The sequence below is a fragment of the Citrus clementina genome, unplaced genomic scaffold, assembly GCF_000493195.1.
Source record: "Citrus clementina cultivar Clemenules unplaced genomic scaffold, Citrus_clementina_v1.0 scaffold_9, whole genome shotgun sequence".
Lineage (NCBI taxonomy): Eukaryota > Viridiplantae > Streptophyta > Magnoliopsida > Sapindales > Rutaceae > Citrus > Citrus x clementina.
Genome location: NW_006261964.1, coordinates 8,599,527 through 8,620,328, shown reverse-complemented (window position 1 = coordinate 8,620,328; position 20,802 = coordinate 8,599,527).

Here is a 20,802-nt window from a genome sequence, read left to right as displayed (position 1 = left end):
AAAAAAAACATTTATAAAGTATTGCAAAAACGAGTAACCATTCTATGGTTAGATGAGCTAGTGGGTGAATTTTGCTTGGTTGTAACTTATATTAAATATAATATAGAGAGATTCTTTCATCAAAGAATTATCTAAAAGATTTAAAGAATTGCAAAACACAGTTAAAGTTATGAATTGGAGTTATGTGACATCGAATTATCAAGTCATGGGATTACAAGTCAGGTCATGCTAAGTTATATATAACTTAATTTACATCAATCGAAGTGTAGTACCCACAAATAATTCAAGTGTTGTTTGGTTGTCAACATGTCTTGAGTTATTGGGTTCAACTTTTGTGTTGAAAGACTTAGCCACACACTACAAAGTCACATGAATAAATTACTCGTTTGAAAGAAATCATTACGCAAATTATTAGAAAAAGTTAAATCATTTGACAAAAGCAAAAAAGATGTCAATATCCAATGTGAATTATCTGTGGTTGAATCTAGGGATAAGATGAAGAAAAACGATGGAGATGAATAAGAAAGCTCTTTTTGTCTAAAAATGCAACCATCAAACCCCCATCGACCTTACGAATCTGAATCTTACTCTCTTGTGCCCATTAAGCCTGCTTCTATTCTAATCAGTTCAGCCGAGCCCAATTCCAAAACCAAGCTGCAATCTCCCATCTATTTGTCGAAATCAACCACAAGTGTTGAGTTTCCATGTTAGGTTTTAAAAATTGGGACGAAGTTATCTATGAAGGTTTGAAAACAAAACGCAGTTTTTTCTTCCATTGTGGAACGCAAATGTAACGTTTATGAAGCTGTTAAAGCATTGTTAAAAAAAAAAAAAGGGAAGAGCTGGTAAAAGTAACTAATAAAAGAATAAATCCTACTAAGTCAGATAATGAAAAGATAATCACCAATATCACATTTGACACTGACGTCTTTTCTGCTTTTGTCAAATGAATTAACTTTTTCCAATAATTAGTGAGATTCTTGCTTTCACTGGAGTAATTTCTTCAAGCATGTGACTTTATAATCCCATAGCTTGATAATTCAATTAATAAATATCACGTAATTCTGATTCATAATTGCAATTGAATTTTACAATGTTGCTGTAAACTAGACATAACCTAGAGAAGGAAGTTAAGCATTTTGGAGATTATTTTATAATCAAGAATTCTAGAAGAAAATTGAAGAAATATGTTAAGAATTTAGATATGATTTGAATTGTGTAGGTAAGTTAATCAATGTTCCAGTACAAACAATAATATATGATTTATGGTGGACCCAAGGTGTTAGGGCATTCACTGTGTAGAGAAAATCTACATCTTAACTTATGTGGAACCACCAACTAATAATATTTAATGTGTATCACAATTTTTAAACCTAGAGTTAATTAATTAAAAGTTGAACATTTTTTTTTCTTTCTCTTTCTTTTTCCTCTAGTTTAAAAAAATTCTTTTCTCTCTTCCAAATTCAAAAACCGAAAACCAAAAAACAATAATTTATTAAAAGTCATAAAAATAATTAATTGAATAAAGAAAGAGATTTTGGAAAGGATTCTTCTCTTCCCCGCCAACTCCTTCATTATTCTCTCTCCAGCCATCTTTGAGTTTCTTAATCATGTCATTGTCACCCCATGAAGCTTCAAATTCTGTTGCATTTCTACACACATAAAAACACTTGTAATATCAGTGGTATTATTGCTACCCTTCCTAGGAACAGGGGTTTTTCTAGTTCTTAAGCACTGGATTGACTGACTTGGAATCAACTGAAGAAACGATGGTGACACGTCGGTAGAAGAATCATAATCAACCACATCAACGGACCGCTGAGATCAAGAACAAGATTGATGGGAACTTGTGAAAAGCTGTGATGAATCTTGCAATGTAATGCAAAGTTGAAGCATCTTTTATGTCGAGGATGGAAATAGAATTAACATTTACGTTAACAAGAAAAATAATGTAAAGAAACAATAATTTATTAAAAGTCATAAAAAATAATTAATTGAACAAAGAAAGACATTTTTGAAAGGCTTTTTCTCTTCCCTACAAACGCATCCATTATTCTTTCTCCAGCCATCTTTGACTTTTCCAATCATATCATCCCATGAAGCTTCAAATTTTGTTGCATTGCTACACCTGGATATCCTGGATAGCCAAGCACAAGCAGTAGTCTCAAAGAGTGATGCAGTTGGATCAATGCACATTGGTACTTCGCCCACGAGGAAATGCCTTGTATAAAGGGTTAGTGGAGAACGTATAACCATATAAAGCCCATAAGAGATCTAATACTGCCCAATGATACACACGTCCATGATTGAGTTTGCAGAAAGATCAGTATTGTTGGCCTTATGAGGGGCCAATGACCACTCTTAAGACTACAAAAGAATAGAGTTTAATGATTTAATGCACATTCTTTGATCATCAATTGATTTAAAGAGTAATATGTCAATTTTACTTCAAAACTTTGTGGTTAAGCATACTGAAGCTGGAGAAATTTAATGATGGGTGACTTGTTGGGAAGTAACAAGTGCCTCGATTCAACAAGTTTTTTTTTTTTTTTTGGTAGTAATCTCTTGTCCAGGCCCATTAAAGCCTTCTACAAACCCTAATTTCATCATAAGCTTAACATATTCTTATAAGCCACATTACTCGGTAAGTAGAGCAACTTAGTCCTTAAGATAGTTATAATCCTATTTAAAGAGAAAACCTAATCCCTTTATCACTAATCTAATATAAGATCATGACATTCCTCTTTTCATAGGGATTCCACTCCCTTATTCACTGCTCAAGATGATCAACAACATAATCTTTATCCTAGTAACCTAATCTCTGTGATTCTCTGCATTTTTCACCATAAACAACAACTTTGCAACCTACAATCACCATAAACAACAACTTTGCAACTTTGCAACTAATCTACAATCAACAACTTTCGATCAAAACTCCATTTTGATCGAAACCACCATGAAGCCCTACCTTAAGCTATAACTAATGCTGAATAAATTTGAGCTTTATGCCATTAATCTTGCATTTCCAAGTAAACAGATGCATTATATAAAAGTTCAAAATTTACCTTGATTAGTCATGAATCCAAAACTTGTTGTTTAGCTTGTTTCTTGCCCGTGAATCTAGTGCTTTTTTCCTCCAATTTGCAGCAATTTTAACTTCGATTTCAGCTGTAAATCAAGCTCTTCATGCACTGAATAAACCCTCAATCAACAAAGAGAGAAAGAGAGAGAGGTGCACTGTACTCATACCCCATATTTTGTGAACTGTGAACTCCTAATGGGTTGAAACTACTTAAATGCTATAGCTGAGTATAGAGACCCCTCATGTGTTAGCACAAAATTGCTCATCCCATTATGAGCTAAAATAACACAACTGAAGGTTATATTTGTCCATAATAAACTATTATATAGGGTATGACAAAATCAGACTCATTATCATAATATTTGACATCAATCACATATATTAATCTAGAAAAATATGAAAAATTAATTAGAATGATTTATACCAGTCTACAATATATAAGAAATAAATCCAACAACTAATCCCAAAAACAACATCCATTGTCATTCCTTTATCACCATAACATCTTCTCTAGTTAAGAACAAGCCTCTATTCAACACATGGAAATTGCTCTTTATTTTTATTTTTAACCAACATAGAGTTACGACCATATTAGGTTAAGCCAGTTACCAAACCTTTCCAAAATCATTGTTCAGTACCAGAAACACATCCAAAGCTCCATAATCGCACCTTCTGTTACCAAAATCCTCAAATATCGTCTCAAAAGTCAAGATTGCAATTAGGATTTCATTATTTTCTAACAATATTAACCCTATGGTAGCCATATTTTACAATTGGGTTAACTCTACGATAGCCACATTTTACAACTATGTTAAATGCATGACAATCATATTTTGCTGCAGTATTAATCCTAGGACATCAATACAAGGTTCTTTGTTGTTCACTTTACCATATTTGCTCCCACACCACCACTCCTAACCCAACCCTTTCTATTCTAAAAGAGCTTAGTCTCCACAAATCAACAAATTAGTAGTCAAAGTTGCAATAAAAGTATATTTGGGCTACACCAACGCTCGAATACATCCTGGACCGTACTCTTTGGACCATACAATATAGAATCCGGGGGATTATATACTAAGCCCAAATTTTAATCTAGCCCAATTCTATCTAACCAATAGGAATCTTCAAGCCAATCTAAAAACGACAAGTGACTTAATAAAATTCTCACATAAACAATCCCTAGAAGACTAATTATATTAAGTTAATTATCTAAAAATAATATTGTTTGGGTGTGTTTGGAACATTATATTATAAGGCGTTAAAGTACTGTTCACATTAACTAAATACTAAGAATATGTTAGGTGAAATTCAATGCAACACAATGTGCCTAAATGGCGCATTACACAAACCTAAGGTTTCCTCGGGTTTGCGTAACGCGGTGGCAAGCAAAAGCTTTTGCCTTAATTGAGGATTTTTTTTAAATAATTATTTTATATTATTATTAAATAATAATATAATAAATAAAATATATGATAATATTATTTTATTCAATAATATTATATTTTATTATATTATTATATAATATTATATTTATATATTAATAATTATTTAATAACTAATTTAATATAATTAATAATAAATTTAAATAATATGAATTTCATATAATATAAAATTAATACAATACGGTAACATCAAACACTGTACAATATTATTATAATACAATGTTAATACAATACACATGCATTAAATAATGCAATACAATGTAATATAATATAGTGTATCAAACGCACACTTCATGTACTATTTTTCAACATCAATAGAGCTGTTCATCCATCCTAAAATTATCAATTTTGCTAGAATAGTTAATTGCAGAAAGTAAGTCACACAAAGGATTTTTATATGATTTGAATCACAATCCTACACAATTTCAAACTTCCTCATACTATTGCAATATTGCTGCCACCTCAATGGAATCAACTAAATTAAACTTGCATAGCGAGCATCACTCGTCTTCAATTGTATTTGCCACTTTCTTAATATCTTCTCAATACAATAAATGACCCTTTAATTTCGAAGAGACCAAAATAATCATCAAAGAATGTATATTGAAAGATAATATGAATTGAAGACATGAAAACTAAAACTCCATGAGTATATGAAATATTAGATCCCTCAATACAATAAATGACCCTTTCGTCCTAAAAAGACCAAATTAATAACACAGCATGTAAACACTAACACGAAGGAATAAATATTAAATATCTAAAAGAGTAGACAAATTAATCCATATGATAATCTAATAAGTATCTAGAATTAGACAAATTCATAATACAAAGAAATAAATAAATTACAATATTATTGATACAATTAATGAGGGCACTAATAAAAACCCTAATAGAATATTTAAAATAAAAAAAATTGCCCATTAGTGTAAAACATTTAATAGTGAAAAAAATAATTTATAGAAAATCAACCAACAATAATTAAAATGTTCCAAAAACAAAGTTGCCCAATGGTTATAGACCATCACATAGTAAACTTTAAGGACACCATGTATTTACTCAAACAGGGACATTAGGTATTCAACTTGAAATTGCATCTGTCATGTATAGTCGAATCATCCATGTGTACTTCTGTAACTTTTAAATTATTAAGTTGTTCTATTAGTCCAGGATTTTCCATTAACTTATTTATTTGATCTTCATTCATCATATTTGTTTCTGTTCTTTACGTCTAGACTATAGGAAATACACACACAGAGCCCTTTAACCATGGTAATTAAGCACATCATAGTTACGTACTAAGGGAGTTTAATTATTCATACCCTAGTTGTTGATGCGAATCCATGAATTCTCATCGAAGTAGGTGGACTCGCATGCCTCTGGTACAGACCAGTCAAAGGTTTCCTTCCTGAATAATTTGAATAAGAAGATAAGAAGTTGAAGAAGTTGAAAGAGAGTTGAAAGTACTTTATTTTTGACGTAGCTCTGGGTTACATATTAAGCTTATTTATAGATGCTAAGGCATTCCTGGAGCATCTCTTGTTTGTGAAGCTAAGTGGTAGTTGGGATAAAGATTCCATCTTCATCATAGCTTTGGCTGCTCGTCACATCTTCTTTTTCTTCGCAAGTCACACTTGTGCATTATTTCTTTCTTCATGATCTGGCAAAAGTGTTGAGCCGTTTCTTCTCTCATTGTCATCTGTGCTTTTGCTAACACATTGAACCATGATTCAATTACTTGCTTCTTTGGGGTACTCTTGCTCACTTGGCTTTGGCTGCAGATTAATAACTCATTTGCTTTTCCACTGGTGTAGACCCAAGGAATCTCTTCCGATCTTAATATTTCTTTTAATTCATTGTACATAATTTTATATCCCAATGCTCTGTCGGCTGTCATAATCCGGAGTTGCTGTTCCTCATTAAATTCTTGGACCACATGATTGCCAATAATAGGTTCTCTGGTGATACCTATCTTGACAATATGTTCTGCCTTGATAACTTCTTCACCAATTGTTGAATAAAATCTAATATAAATTTGTTCTGCTCTGGTAATTACAAAATAAGTCCTTGCTGACTCAAGAAATGCCATAGGCAAAGCTTCTACTTCTCTGCAAGTTCTTCCTGGATAAATACAGTAGATAAGTCCTTGATCGTAGAGTCCTCTAACAAATTTCGGGTCTGCTCCTGGGAATATAATTGCTTTGTTGAGATTCTGCTGGCTTGCAATGTAAAGCCATTTCTCTGGATTTTTCTTTTCTAACAAATATTTTACGTAGGACAAATATTGCCTTTTTCTTTTTTAAGAATAGATCGACTGTCCTTTTTCTTCCTTTTTAGGCATCATTTTTTTATTTTTCTCTTTTGTCATTTTTTAGTACGCCGTTCCAAATAGACACTTAATGGTTATAAGTGCTTATTTAATCTCATAAACTCTTATAATAATTTTTGTTGTTGTTTGGTTATTTGTCTAATAGAGGTTTTGAAGCTTAAATAATTTATTTTACCTTTATTAGTAAAAGCTCAAATTTTGGATTTTTGCGAATAGAGGTTAAAAAGCATTTTTTAAATATTAAAATATTTAAAATATTCCCCACTTATTTGAAAATCTTATTTTATTCTTTTCATAATATAAATTTAAAAAACTTATCTATTAAAGTAATTTAACAATTTTTTTTTATAAAAGCTCTTATTAACAACCAAACAACTAATTTTTTTGGGGTAAAAGCTCTACTAATAAAAATACTATTTAAATAAGTTCTACTTAAAAAGTTGTACCAAACGGAGCCTTAGACAATGACAGGAGTTATACAATACAAACCTCAGCTTAGGATCAAGCTTCGGGTTTGACAGCGGGTTTGTTCTATAACAATCTCATGTGCACATATATTAATATTTATTTTATCATTCACTATAACAAAGTTTCTCTATTTTTCATGACTATTATAAATTTAAGTAGAAATTGCTTTTTTAATATGCTCTTATCCTTTATTAATCATGTCAAAAGTTGTGAGGGTAAATGTACGAATAGTCCCTATATTTTAGGTTAAACACTTGTTTATTTATTATATTTTGAAAAATATCTCAAGACACCCTACTTATTGAATATATGTACTCTTGCTCTTTATTTTTCTTTTGTTTTACAATAATACCCTTACTATAATTTTGGAGACATTAATTAACTAATCTATGACAAATGTTAATTAACAAATTTGCCCATAATTATTTATTAGCAAATTAACAAGTAATTATCAGTTTGAATGAATTGGTATTTTTCATACTCTTACAACACTCTTCTAATGTTTTAAAATAAAATTAATACTAGCGAACTTAAGGCAATATTTAATACCCTTGCAATTATAGTCTTTTTAATAATTATTTAAAAAAATAATCTACCAAATTAATCCCAAAAGTAAAATAAAAAATTATATTTATTTTTACTTTACATTTAAGGTTATTTTGATAATTAACTTTCTTTAAAGATAAATTAATTTATATTCTGAAGAATATTGTTGCAAATGTATTCCTATAAAAGTAAAGAAAAAGCAAGTGCACGAGTGTAATATACTTAACAGCAGTGATCTCTTGAGACACATTTTAAAATGAGTAATGATATAGTCACAAACTCTTGTACAAAATTATTTTGTACAAACTGATGTGGCGTTAATTCATTGGTTGAATTAAATATCTCTTGGCCCACATAATTTATTTATATTATTTTATATTTTCATTCAACCAACGAATTAATGCCACATCAATTTGTACAAGATAAGTTTGTACAAGAGCTTGTGCTTGGATCATCACTCTTTTAAAATATAAAAACTAAACAGATACCTAAACAAAAATATATAGATTAAATAGGTATATACCCAAAATTGAGACATCAAGCTGTATAATTATTTACAGCTGCCTTGCGGATAGATTGAGAACCTTAACAATTTTTTAATGGCAGCAACTAGGTTGAAGCATCTCCAACATAGAGTAGCTGCCTTCTTGACCATCGGATGCATGTGAGAAGAATCCAAAACGGTAACCAATAATAGTGAGACACGTGTGATGAAGATTTCGTCCAATTGTCCTGATGATGAGACGGTTTGGATATTGGAAGCTGCATTCCCGTTGTTGGTAACAATTTATGTTAAATATGTTCGGTAATGCAACACGTAAAATCGTAAAAATGATGAAGCAACATAAATTCGCAGACGAGATTTGTTACCAGGGAAAAAGCAAAAGTTGAACAGGGTTGATTACGTAGCATGCGCTTGGAAACTGCAAAGCCAAGAGGATTAGTAAGGAATCCTCATAAGGTGAGCAATATTAGGATTGTGTCCAAAGTATCGATCGTTTGATAGCCTGGTTTGTTGAAAGTTACGTTATATAAGGAATACACGAAATAGCGATTGCAGCTTAAGTGACAAGCGATGGTGTTGACGAGCATGTATAGCTGCCATATAAGAAATGTCACACGGCCGGGCCATGGCAAGAACATGATATTGCTAGGAAGAGGAGACGTGTTAAAGAAGAAGTAGAAGATTTTTCATTCGAAAACCGAAAGGTAGGCTAGCTATTTTATAGTTTCTTTTAACTCCTTACCGTTGTGACAGTATGCGTTGAATCTAACGGTTCGGTTCGCTTGTTCTACGTTGGAGATACTCCAACCTAACTGGACCCTTTTTTTTAATATTCTCAACAATTTCGAAGAGAAACGGAGACTCTTTAATCTTTATTCCCTTCCCAAGCTTTAAGCAACTTCGAAGAAAAATGTCGAGCCTTTAACCTTTACTTTCCAATCTTCACTTATTTCAACAAGAAAATTCTATAACTTAAAAAAAAAAAAATTCACAGATTATAATGGAATTCTTCCGAAAGAATAATTTTTTAAAAGATTTTAGTGGAATTTTTCCAAAATAATAAATCCTTAAAAAGATTATCGTGGAATTTTTCTAAAAGAATATTTTATTCACTTTGCCCTATAAAATGCAATTACATTGAGGCCGCCCTTGATAAAATACTAAAAGAAATCCTTACTTTCCTCAACATCACGTTGACCATATCTTTGATTCCATGCACCACTAAAGACCATGATCAGTCTTCATAATTGCTTTCGGCATACACTTTTGATTACATTTTTTGTTTTTGAAAAATTAATTAGAACACAAAAAATTCATCTCATTGATTTCTTTGAAAGAAAGCTAGGTTCTCTGTGATATTGAGATATTGTAACTTTTAAGTTTAAATTATTGAAAAAAATTATAATTATAAAATAAAAATAAAAATTATATAATAAATATAATTTTTAAATAATAATTTTCATAAAATTAATAAAAATATAATAAATTTTTCATCATACAACTAATTTTTAAGATACAGTTGTTAGTGTTTATCAAATACTTTAGTGTTGTAGTTTAAAAGTTACAGCTGTCCAACCTCAATTCCGAATAGGGCCTTAATCAGAAATTCAAGTAAAAATTTACCATCTTTTATTGCTTCCAATAAGCTCAAACATGCAAGTAAATTTTCTTACATTTTTAATTTTACTTGTATCTAAGCGTTTGCTTTGCAAGATTATTTGTCTTACATATTTATGTATTATTTTTTTCATATATAAAATTCAATTGAATTAATTTAGGAAGAAATTTTGTTCTCTTGGTTTTCTGCTCCTTCAATTTTATGGTTGTGAGCTGATTATGATTATTTAAGAGCCATTTACTGATAATATTTTATTTCAAATAAAATTAAAATGTCCAATGTATTAAAATTTGTCAAAACTTTATGTTAAAAATCATTAGGAGAAAAATGATTATTTTAGTCATTTTGAGACCCCTGACAGATTTTGAGGGAGATTGGAATCTTGTGTAATTTGCTGTACCGAGTTATGATGCATCTTTATGGACTTTTCTGTTGACTGAACTTGATTGACCTCTGAATGCGACCTCATGTAGGTCCGTCCGCTGAAAACGGGTTCGTCAATGGATCAACTCGACCGGTATTTGACCTGATATTGACCCGCGTTTGGTTGGACCGCAGGATATATGTGACGTGTCTTGTTGGCCGTTGATCCGCGTTGTGTGAGGGTACTGCCACGTACTCTGCTACTTCAAACCATTGATTTAATCCAATTTGGTGGATCCAATGGCCATTTTCCTCAACTCCTTAAAATGCAAAAGCATCATTCTAAGCTCTACAGGCCGTCGATCTCGAGCGAGCTTACAAGTGTTAGGGCCAAAACATTTTGAAGTGGAGATCAACTATGGACAATTTTATTTTGGGGAAGAATTTAGTGAGTGACTTCTTATTTTATTTCCTTAAAATTTATTTTTAACCCTAGATTTTGGAGAAATACTTTTCTTAAGGGTTAGAAGCTAATGTTTTAGATTAGATTTTTGGTGACTGCAACCTATGTTATTTTTAAACATCAAGAATCAAATTAGTATTTATTTTCTTCTTTTGTCTTTAGCTCCATCAAGTTCGTTGATGCAAGGTTTCTGAGCTTGAAGGTGTTAAATCCAAGATGGATTCTCTCACACCTCTTATCATTTTACTCTTAAATTTATCTTGTGAGCAGATTTTGATGCTTGATTCATGTAGGAAAAAAATAACGAGGACTGTGAGGATTTTTTTTTTATTAGAAACCACCCCAAGGTGGGGGTAGGGATGGCAAAAATCCCCACGGGGACGGGTACCCTCGGGGATTTTCCCCATTCGGGGAGGGTATGGGGATAATTTCATACCCAATTTCTTATTCGGGGAGGGGACGGGGAAATTTTTTTACCCAATTTCTTATTCGGGGAGGGGACGGGGATGAGGTGGAATCCCCATCCCCTACCCATTTCCCCATTTTAATTTTTTAAAATTACTAGTAAATAAATTATAAAATTATAAATATTGCTAAAAATAAAAAATATCAAAATATTTATATTATTAAACTTTTAGGCCTAATTAGCTAATTAAAGTTCTAAATTTTTATTTAAGACATTAAAAAGACCGAGTAGATTCTATTAGCCAAACATTTTTTTTAATTTTGATATTCTTTAAATATTTTAAACTTAAATCTATTTTTTATTTAATTTTAGATGTTATAATTGCCCACAACGAATCACAATTTTAATATCTAATCTAATCTAATCTAATATTTACTTTTAATTTGCTCCGATTTAACTATTGTGTTGTAAAGGGAATAGTCCACATTTATAAAGTGCCCACGCCACTATTGAAAAAGTTAATTTTGAATCTAAATTCGATTTTATTTGTAACAATTTTGTATTAGACTATTAATTTGTTCATGATAGTTTGTAAAATAAGTTTGTATCCCTTGCATGTTGCGTTACTTACTAATTTAATGTATGTGACTTTTGTAATAAATATTAATGTAAGATATATTTCGAACTTTATTTTTATTTGAATTTTTTATTTTAATATGATTAACTCAAAATCGAAAAAAAATGTATTAGTTATTCGGGGATCGGGGACCCTCGGGGATCCCCTGTTATTATTCGGGGAGGGGATGGGGATTCTCTCAAGTAATTCTGACGGGGACGGGGAGGGGATGGGGACATACGCAAAATATCGGGGATGAGTACGGGGAGATCGGTCCCCTCCCCTCCCCTCCCCATTGCCATCCCTAGGTGGGGGGTTAGGCAGGACTCCCTTACCCTAAATTAATAAAATAAAAGAAAATACATATGGAGAGGGACGTATGTTAAAACCTCCAAGCATGGGAATAAATACATCCAACAACTAGAAAAATAACAAAAGCAATAGAAGATAGAACTCATTAAGAACTCTAGCGATTAAGGGCCAATTAACAATAGCAGTCGCAAGTCCACCCGCAGAGGCTTACCAATAACATTAGCAATAGAAAATAAGGCATCTTTGTAACGAGTAAAATGCATTGGCAAATACGACAAAGAAATCTAGATAGAAACAACAATTCCTCAGAGCACCAAAATAATGTCTATGAGACTACACTACATGAGACTCAAACCCAAGACCCAAGTCTTGGTAAGGCTGCCCACTTAAATCCACTTGGAAAATGTTCAAATGTATTTTAGATAACGTATTTTAGTCTGTGAGGGTTGACACAATAGAATGTAGATTCGAGATATTTACGGCTGCGAAGCTTTGTAAGTGTTCTTGATCACATTATTTTCATAGTGAATTGTTTCGTCTACAAGTGGACATAATAACGTGTCAAGATTTTTATCCTAAATCGTGAGGATCAAAGGTTTCCTCGTAAAAAAATCTTCGTGTGGTGTTATTTTGCATATTTATTTTCATTACCATAAATTAATTTTTAAATTTATTCTATTGAGTTATCCTTACTAACTAGGAAATTAAATCATTAATTTTAAAGAGATTATTATTATTACTAATTATATTGAGATAACGAAATAAAAAATAAAATTAATAATATAAAATATTTACTTTAATTATCAATTATTATATATACACAATAAAAAATATTTTATATACATATTATAAATATGTAAATAAATTTTATTCAAAATTATGTCCACTTCAATCATTTGCATTCTTGTCATTTACAATATTATTATAGTAAGATTTACTAAACACATACGACTATTTTTAAAATTCATAGAACTTTTGAAAATTGTATCAAACGTTTAATTGGTTATCTTTATGATTATTTCTATAATAAAATTAACAATAATTATTTTAAAAACTATAATATTACCAAAATGATCCAACATCTTTTAAGGACCCAACTGATATTTAACTAATAAAGGTTTACCATTCCTATAGATTGCTAGTAGTTTTAACTATTTTTAATTAATTATTAATATCAACCGTTGGATTCCAATGCATTTTATACTGCATTTACTAAACTGAAATCGGAATAAGCTGGAATCAAAATGAACATATGGGAATGGGCTGGAATGGGAATAGATAATAAGAATAAGAATAAGTTGTTTACTTGAACTATAGGAATTAGAATCGGAATGAGCTGGATTGTCATTAATATGTTTACTTTGTCTTTGAATCAAAATCAAAATGAGTTACATTGTAATATATTACTATAAAGTACTTAATGAACTATTATCATAATTATTATTTTATATTTTAATTATAGTGATTATTTATTAAAAAAAATTATTGTTAATTATTGTTAATAATACATAATTAATTATATTTATATACTAATTAATTATAATTATTATATTAATAATAATTATAAAAATATATTAATTAATAATAAATATTAATTATTTAATCATATTAATATATTAATTATTGTGATTATTTATTAAAAATTGTAACTATTAACAATTATTGCCAATAATAATTAATATATTAATTAATAATAATAACTATATTAATTCTTCAATTATAGTAATATTTTATAATTATTATGAATTAATTATAATATATTAATTAATTAATTAATTATAATAATATAGCAATTAGTCATAAATGAGGATAAAATGATCATTTTAAATTTTCGAGAGGGGTAAAATGAACAATCCAGTGAATGAGAAACTCATTCCCACCTCCCTCTTCCAATGAGTCTCCCATTTCCCATTTTCAAATTGTGGTGGGCTGAATAATATCAACAAAGTCCTTTATTTTAGTAAAATGCTTCTGTTACCAAATAATTTTAGTTTTGAGCAATTTAGTAATCCTCATTTTTTTCAACGACAATTACTTCTATGTGAATTGCTTTCAGTGTTGTTCAACATAATGTTATCAGACGCATGGAATAAGAATGTTGATAAGGTTAGCAAGTAATGAATAGCAGAACTGATCGAGGAAACTTAGGCTCAGATTCTTACCAGTCTTACAATTAACAACTGGAAAAGTTAAATCAAATAATAGCAAATTCAAATCTTACGTGACCACTTCTTTTGGCTCGGTCACAGGTTCAGTTTTGATAGTAGGTTCTCTAATAACGTGATCTTAATTTTATCATGCTTGTATGCTTGGCTTTACTCCTGCCGCAGATCCATTTCCATACACATTCACTATCGCAAAGTTTCTCTATTTTGCATGACTACTTCAAATTCAAGCAAAAATTACAAGCCTTAATTGCCGAAGAATGATTCATATTCGTTACGTCCGGAGTTTTGGCTTTGGCGGGAAAATCAGAAGCTCAAGCTGCTGGCGCGGATTCCACTAACTAACAAGTGTTAATCAGGTTAGCTGAGGTGACTTTTGTTGACCAAAGCTTGTACAAAGACTGAATAACCGAACAACTTGCGAGACTTGTAACCAAAAGGATGCCTAATCTAAAGCCAATTATTTTTAATAGAAATGCAGAGCGCTAAACTTTTCTTCCCTTCCCAAGCTTTATGCAACTTCAATGAAAAATGTGAAGCCTTTATTTTTTTATTTTATTTTCTATTCTTTACTTATTTTAATGAGGAAATTCTACAATTAAAAACAGAGCTGAGGAAGCGGAGCTAGAGGTCGCGTGATTTGATTATCTTCTTTCCCTTGAGCAAACACTTCATGGAGTTCCAATAAGCTGTAAAGTTTATCTTGTACGTTTCTCTTTTATTTTCAGAATTAATTTGCATTTTCTGTTCTTGTTTAAATATTGTACATTTCTCAACCCCAAAATGTTGATAAATAACGGTAAGTGATTACTAATAGAACCATGTGCTAAAAACTCAAATAGAAAAAAAATAGTTAATGAATTTAACTATCAAAATCAAATTAAGAGAATGAATGGCGATGATTCAAATCAAATTAAGAGAATTCAAATTTAACTTAGCTTTTAAAATCTCCAAACACTGACTTGAGTGTTAGAGTATCTTTTGCAGGAACATACTCAGGTTTAATTGTCCTATTTTTACGAGAATTGAGAGTTTAATCCAGGATAATTAGAGGAATCAAGTACCATACCTACTTCATTCTACTTCGAATTATCTTGCTTATGATGAGTGAAGGTTTAAGAACCTTCAAATAGTAAGAAAATTCTTGGATCAAGATCAGTTGATGATTAGTCTTGCGCCCCCCACCCCAAGATCTCACTTAGGCTTTGTTTAAGATTGAGTTTGGACAGTTATAGTTTCAAAGTTGCAGCACTAAAGTGTTTATAAATATTATCTGCTATAGTTTGGAAGCTAAGTTAATTTAATTTTACACTTGTATGTGAAAACTATATTATATCTTTTCTAATTTTATCAAAATTATTATTTAAAAATTATATTTATTACATCCTATTAACTTTTATTTTATAATTACAATGTTTTTCTATAATACTTCAGGCTTTAACACTCTAATGATAGAGATTCAACTATTCACTATTTCTAGGCTTTGTTCTCTTGAAGAACGGAGCAGTTGTTTTGTAACTTTTGTTCATTATCAGTGGTCAACGCGTACAACCTCCTTTCAAAATAAACCGACGTGTCGTATATAATTAGTGGAAGATAGGCACAATGTCCATTTCTTGTAACCGACAATGTCGTCGCCTCTCGATTATAGATTCTTGTTCATTTTTTAACTCGAATAATATATATTGCTCTGTTTAGTAGGGCTTGTGTAAGGCAAAAGGAGCATTATGTAATTTAAATTATTAACAAATAATTGTACAGAAAATTTCTCTCTCTCTCTCTGAATTTGGAAAAATGTAAATAAGAAATGAGACGAGTGCTTGTTGCGAATCCAAACTAATTGCTCCACTTACAAGTCTACGATATGTGTAACAAGCTAATTGCTTCACTGTTTTTCAAATTATTATTTTTTCTTTTGAAAGTGTTGAATTTTTTTTCCGCATTGAAATTAATACCAAAGACAAGGTTTTCACCCAAATCTATTTTTAAAAAGTATTACATATTGTGAGAAAATTTAATTATTTATCTTTTAAACTCTTAGGTAAGTCTAATTCCAAACCCCTAGCTTTGCATGTAACACTTTGTTTCGTATACAGATACAATTAGTTGTTAGTAATAAGTTTCGACCAATTTGCTGTAATTCTTTTCCTAACAGTTGTCTTTACCTCTTCTATCTTAAGAAGTAAATATTATAGATTATTCTCATTCCAAATTTTGATTCCTGAATCTCATGAGTAAACACACCATTAATGTAGCTCATGAGAGTAACTAGAGTAGTAAAAGGCCGATGAAGACAACATCTCCTGGATATGTCTGGTGATTCCCAAACATCATAATAAACCAAGTTTAGAATGCATTTACTTTTGGCGTGAGATTTGCTGAACTTCAATCTATGCTACTTGTAACACAGTGCTCACAAAACGGTAAGTTTACTGATTTGAGCCCAGGAAGCAACTATCACTTAGAGAGAATCTTCAAACCTTATTCCGACATGTGGCCAAGTTTGAGATGCCACATCATCGCCGACTCTTTTTCATTTGATGCGACACATGTATCAGCTTCCTGTAGCTTTTCTCCCTTAAGTATGAATAGATTAGCACTGATTTTTTTCACCTTCATCAATACAAGCGCACATTTGACTATCTTCATGATTTCATTTTCTACATGAGTTTTGCAGCCAAGACTAAAGACAATAGATTCTTCTTCAAGCCTTTAACATGTCATATCTCATTAATTGTGTGAACTCTACCAAGAAACATTTTTATTTCAACAGTACCAATACTAGTGATCTCCAAGGCATGATCATCTCCCATGTATACAAATCCTCCTGAGATAGGTTCATATGTGTGGAACCATTCTGTCCGAGAGGTCATGTGCTAGGTAGCTCCTCAGTCTATAAGCCAGACATCAGATAGCCGTTTTCTGCCTTTTAAAACAATTGTTGCCTCACTGTAGAGAATTTCGGTATCGTCCGAGGTACTTGCTACATACCCTTAAGCATTTGATGACTGATGATCTTTACCATTCCTTCTCTTTTGGTTACTCTAACACTCTTTCTTAACATCCCCTTTCTTGCCACAATTGTAGCATTTGACATTCTTCTTACTTCTTGATTTTGATGTACCATGGTTGTGACTCCCACTAGGGCCACGTTCCGTTGATCTCCCTCTCGTCACCGATAGTGCTTCTACTTGTTACGAACTTGCTTGTCTGTCTTCCTTATTTTTTTCGCCTGCTCTCTACTTGATTATTGTTCGTCAGATTGATGATGAATTAATCATACGAATATAGTAGACTTTGAAGTAGAACCTCTGCACATTCATTTTCCTCTATTTTGTGACCCAACATCATGAGTTGTGAAAATAGAGTCTTCAAAGTGTTGATATGGTCAGTCATCGATGTAGATTTCGCCATTTGAAGAGTGTAAATCTTATCTTTAAGAAGATCTTGTTGTATAGCGACTTGGCCTCATACAAACTTGAAAGGGAATCTTATATTTTCTTTGCTGTCTTTTTCTCTGCCACACTAGATAACACCCCATCTGCAAGTGCCAAGTATAGATCAGCAGTAACATTACCATCCATCTCATTCCACTTGTCATCATTAGTTATCTCTATTGGCATTTCTCTAATTGTTGCCAAGAAATTATTCTTCCTCAAAATAGCTTTCATCTTCATTTTCCACAATGAGAAATTGTTTCCATTGAACTTCTCAATTTCGTATTTTTCCGCCATCGCTTTTCACCAAGAACTACCTTTGCTAGGATCGACTCCCACCGTTTCACGTGAACAGTAACTGTATATATAAACAATGCCATCTACGGGAACAATACTGTATATGTGAATAATACTATATACGTGAATAATACCTTTTACGTGAACAGTATCCTGATTTCAAAAAATACAACCTGGCTCTGATACTACTATTAGGAAATCGATGGGTGAAGCAGGGCTAGAGTTAAAATGAAATTGGAAGAAAATGAAGAACAAGCACACACAAAGGACACTAGAAATTTACGCGGTTCCGCTTTTAGCCTATGTCCACGGGCAAAGATAGAAGGATAAAATTTTACTAGTGTAATGAGGATTACAAATATTGTAGTATTTTTTGGCTGATTACCCAGAATCCCAATACACCCAATCTCTCACTCATTAGTTTTCAAGAGTATTAAAACTCTTAATATCTCACAATACAATTGAAGAGGAGAAGAATAGGATGATAAAAATGAGCAGGAGCGGATCCATAACTTAATATTACTCTAAGCTAAATCTTAAAATTTATATTTTAAAGCGAATATAAAAATTTATCTGTAAAAATAAGTACATTAAAGAAGGAGGAACACCAAAAATCTTATCTCTCTAAATATGGACTATAAACAAAAATAATTATAAAAAAAGAGTAAAAAACAAAAGGCAACTTGAATATAAAAACACTATTTTTCAATTATAGAATCTGACATTGCAGTCTATAATAATATATAATTATATAAGGATTAAAAAATCAATTAAGAATTTCAAATTAAAATAGATCAATACATGTAATTACAATCAATTAAAAATTACAAGTAAAACTTTTATGTTTGAAGTGAAGTACTAAATTACCAAACTTAATAAATTAAACAATTAAAATTTATTCACCCTTTCAAATTGTAAAGGTATTATTAGTCAAAAGTTTCAATAATAAACTAAACTTAATTCAGCAAAAATGTATTTGGGTGCAGTTGTTTCTTTGTCAAGCACTCTATCTCTCTTTAAAGAACTAGATGTTAATGATTCTTCTATCAAAAACTTCTTAAAATACTCAAATTTTACTCTCTAACTTGTCCTCTTAGTTAATATAACTAATAAACAAAATCTGAAAATTCACATAAATTTTTTTATTAAAATATTGATATATAATTGTTACTACATGTTGTTTCTGTAAGTACTTTTAATACTAGTGATGATGTTATATTACATTGACATTTTTTTTCAATTAGAAATTTTTAAAATAAATTAAAGTAGTAATGAAATTTTAGCTCCCTAGTGTTTTCAATCTATTCAATAAATATATGATTTAATCATTTTATAAAATAAGTCACTCATTTCAATTGAAAATAATATAATTGAATAAGGGACATATTTGTAAATAAAATAAAAACTCAATTGTTATATAAAATTGATGAAAACATAAGGGTAATCGAGTTACAGAGTTAGGGAAATATTTGAATATAAAATAAAAACTATGTTGTTATACTAAATTGATGAAAATGTAAGAGTAATTGAGTTAGGGACATATATGAAAATAAAATTAAAACTCTATTATTTTACTAAATTAATAAAAAATTAAGGAGTCTAAACGATTTTGTCTGCACTAAACCGGGCTCCACGTGTAAGTCCACCACTGAAAATGAGGGAGTAAACCCTCATTTATAGCCATCGAGTAATTACCGTTCACTCTTTTTATTTTATTATTATTATTTTTCCTTTCGTCAAACCGCACCAAACACAGTTCCACATTTTTCCCTTCTTCCTCTTTTTTTCTTTACTGCGGCTCCAAAATGTCAAGTACCAAATTGCTGACTTTGAAAATGCAAGCTTTTGAAAATGTAAGCTTGCGAATTGCGATTCGGTGCTGAGATGACCAAGACTTGCTTTTGGAATACATACAAATAAATCTGGGGAGCTGGAAATTGCATTTTTTTTTTCCAAAAGAAATATATTTGCCTGGTTAACTTCTTTCCTTTGAATCAAAACACTTCATTGGAGTTGATCAGAACATTTAGGTGGTTTCGTTCAACACACTCAAAGCTGTAAGTTTTATTTTATGCATTTCTCTTTTACCGTCAGAATTATTTTGTACATCCTGGAATTTTAGAAATGGAAATAAATAAAATTGAAAGAAAGCTTTGAATGTTAATTTAATTTGTGTATCAACTCTTTAATTTGCTTCTCTTTGAGGCTCTAATTAAGATTTGCTTAAGTAAAGGTCGGCAAACACACGCTCCAATCAGAGCATCTGAAAAACATTTTTATTATATTTTGGAAGTAAATGAGAGGCTGTTAATTAGTTTATTTAGTTAAGAAGAAGATAATTAATTTGTTGTTCAATAATTTTATGTTAAAAGAAATTATTATAGTAATTATGTTACTTTATTTTTCTCTTTCTCTCTATTTTCTTTTTTTAACACTAATAATTAATAATTTTATTTTCTTTAGATCTCGATAAATAACATTTGATAATATTTGTTGATCAGGGTGTGTGTGTGTTATAAGCAACACATTTTTTATAAGTTGAATCAATTTTCATTGGATGCTTTTAAATTGTAATTACGGTTTAGCATACTTTTTTTTTTTTTGGATGTATGGATTTTGCAAATTTCTATGACAAAGAAATTTAATTTTTCTTTTGTTCTAAACACAATTAAAATAAATCCCACAAACAATTATGGATAAATTGTGAAAAATTAATAAGAATTTATTAAACATAAGTTGAAAAATATTTTCTT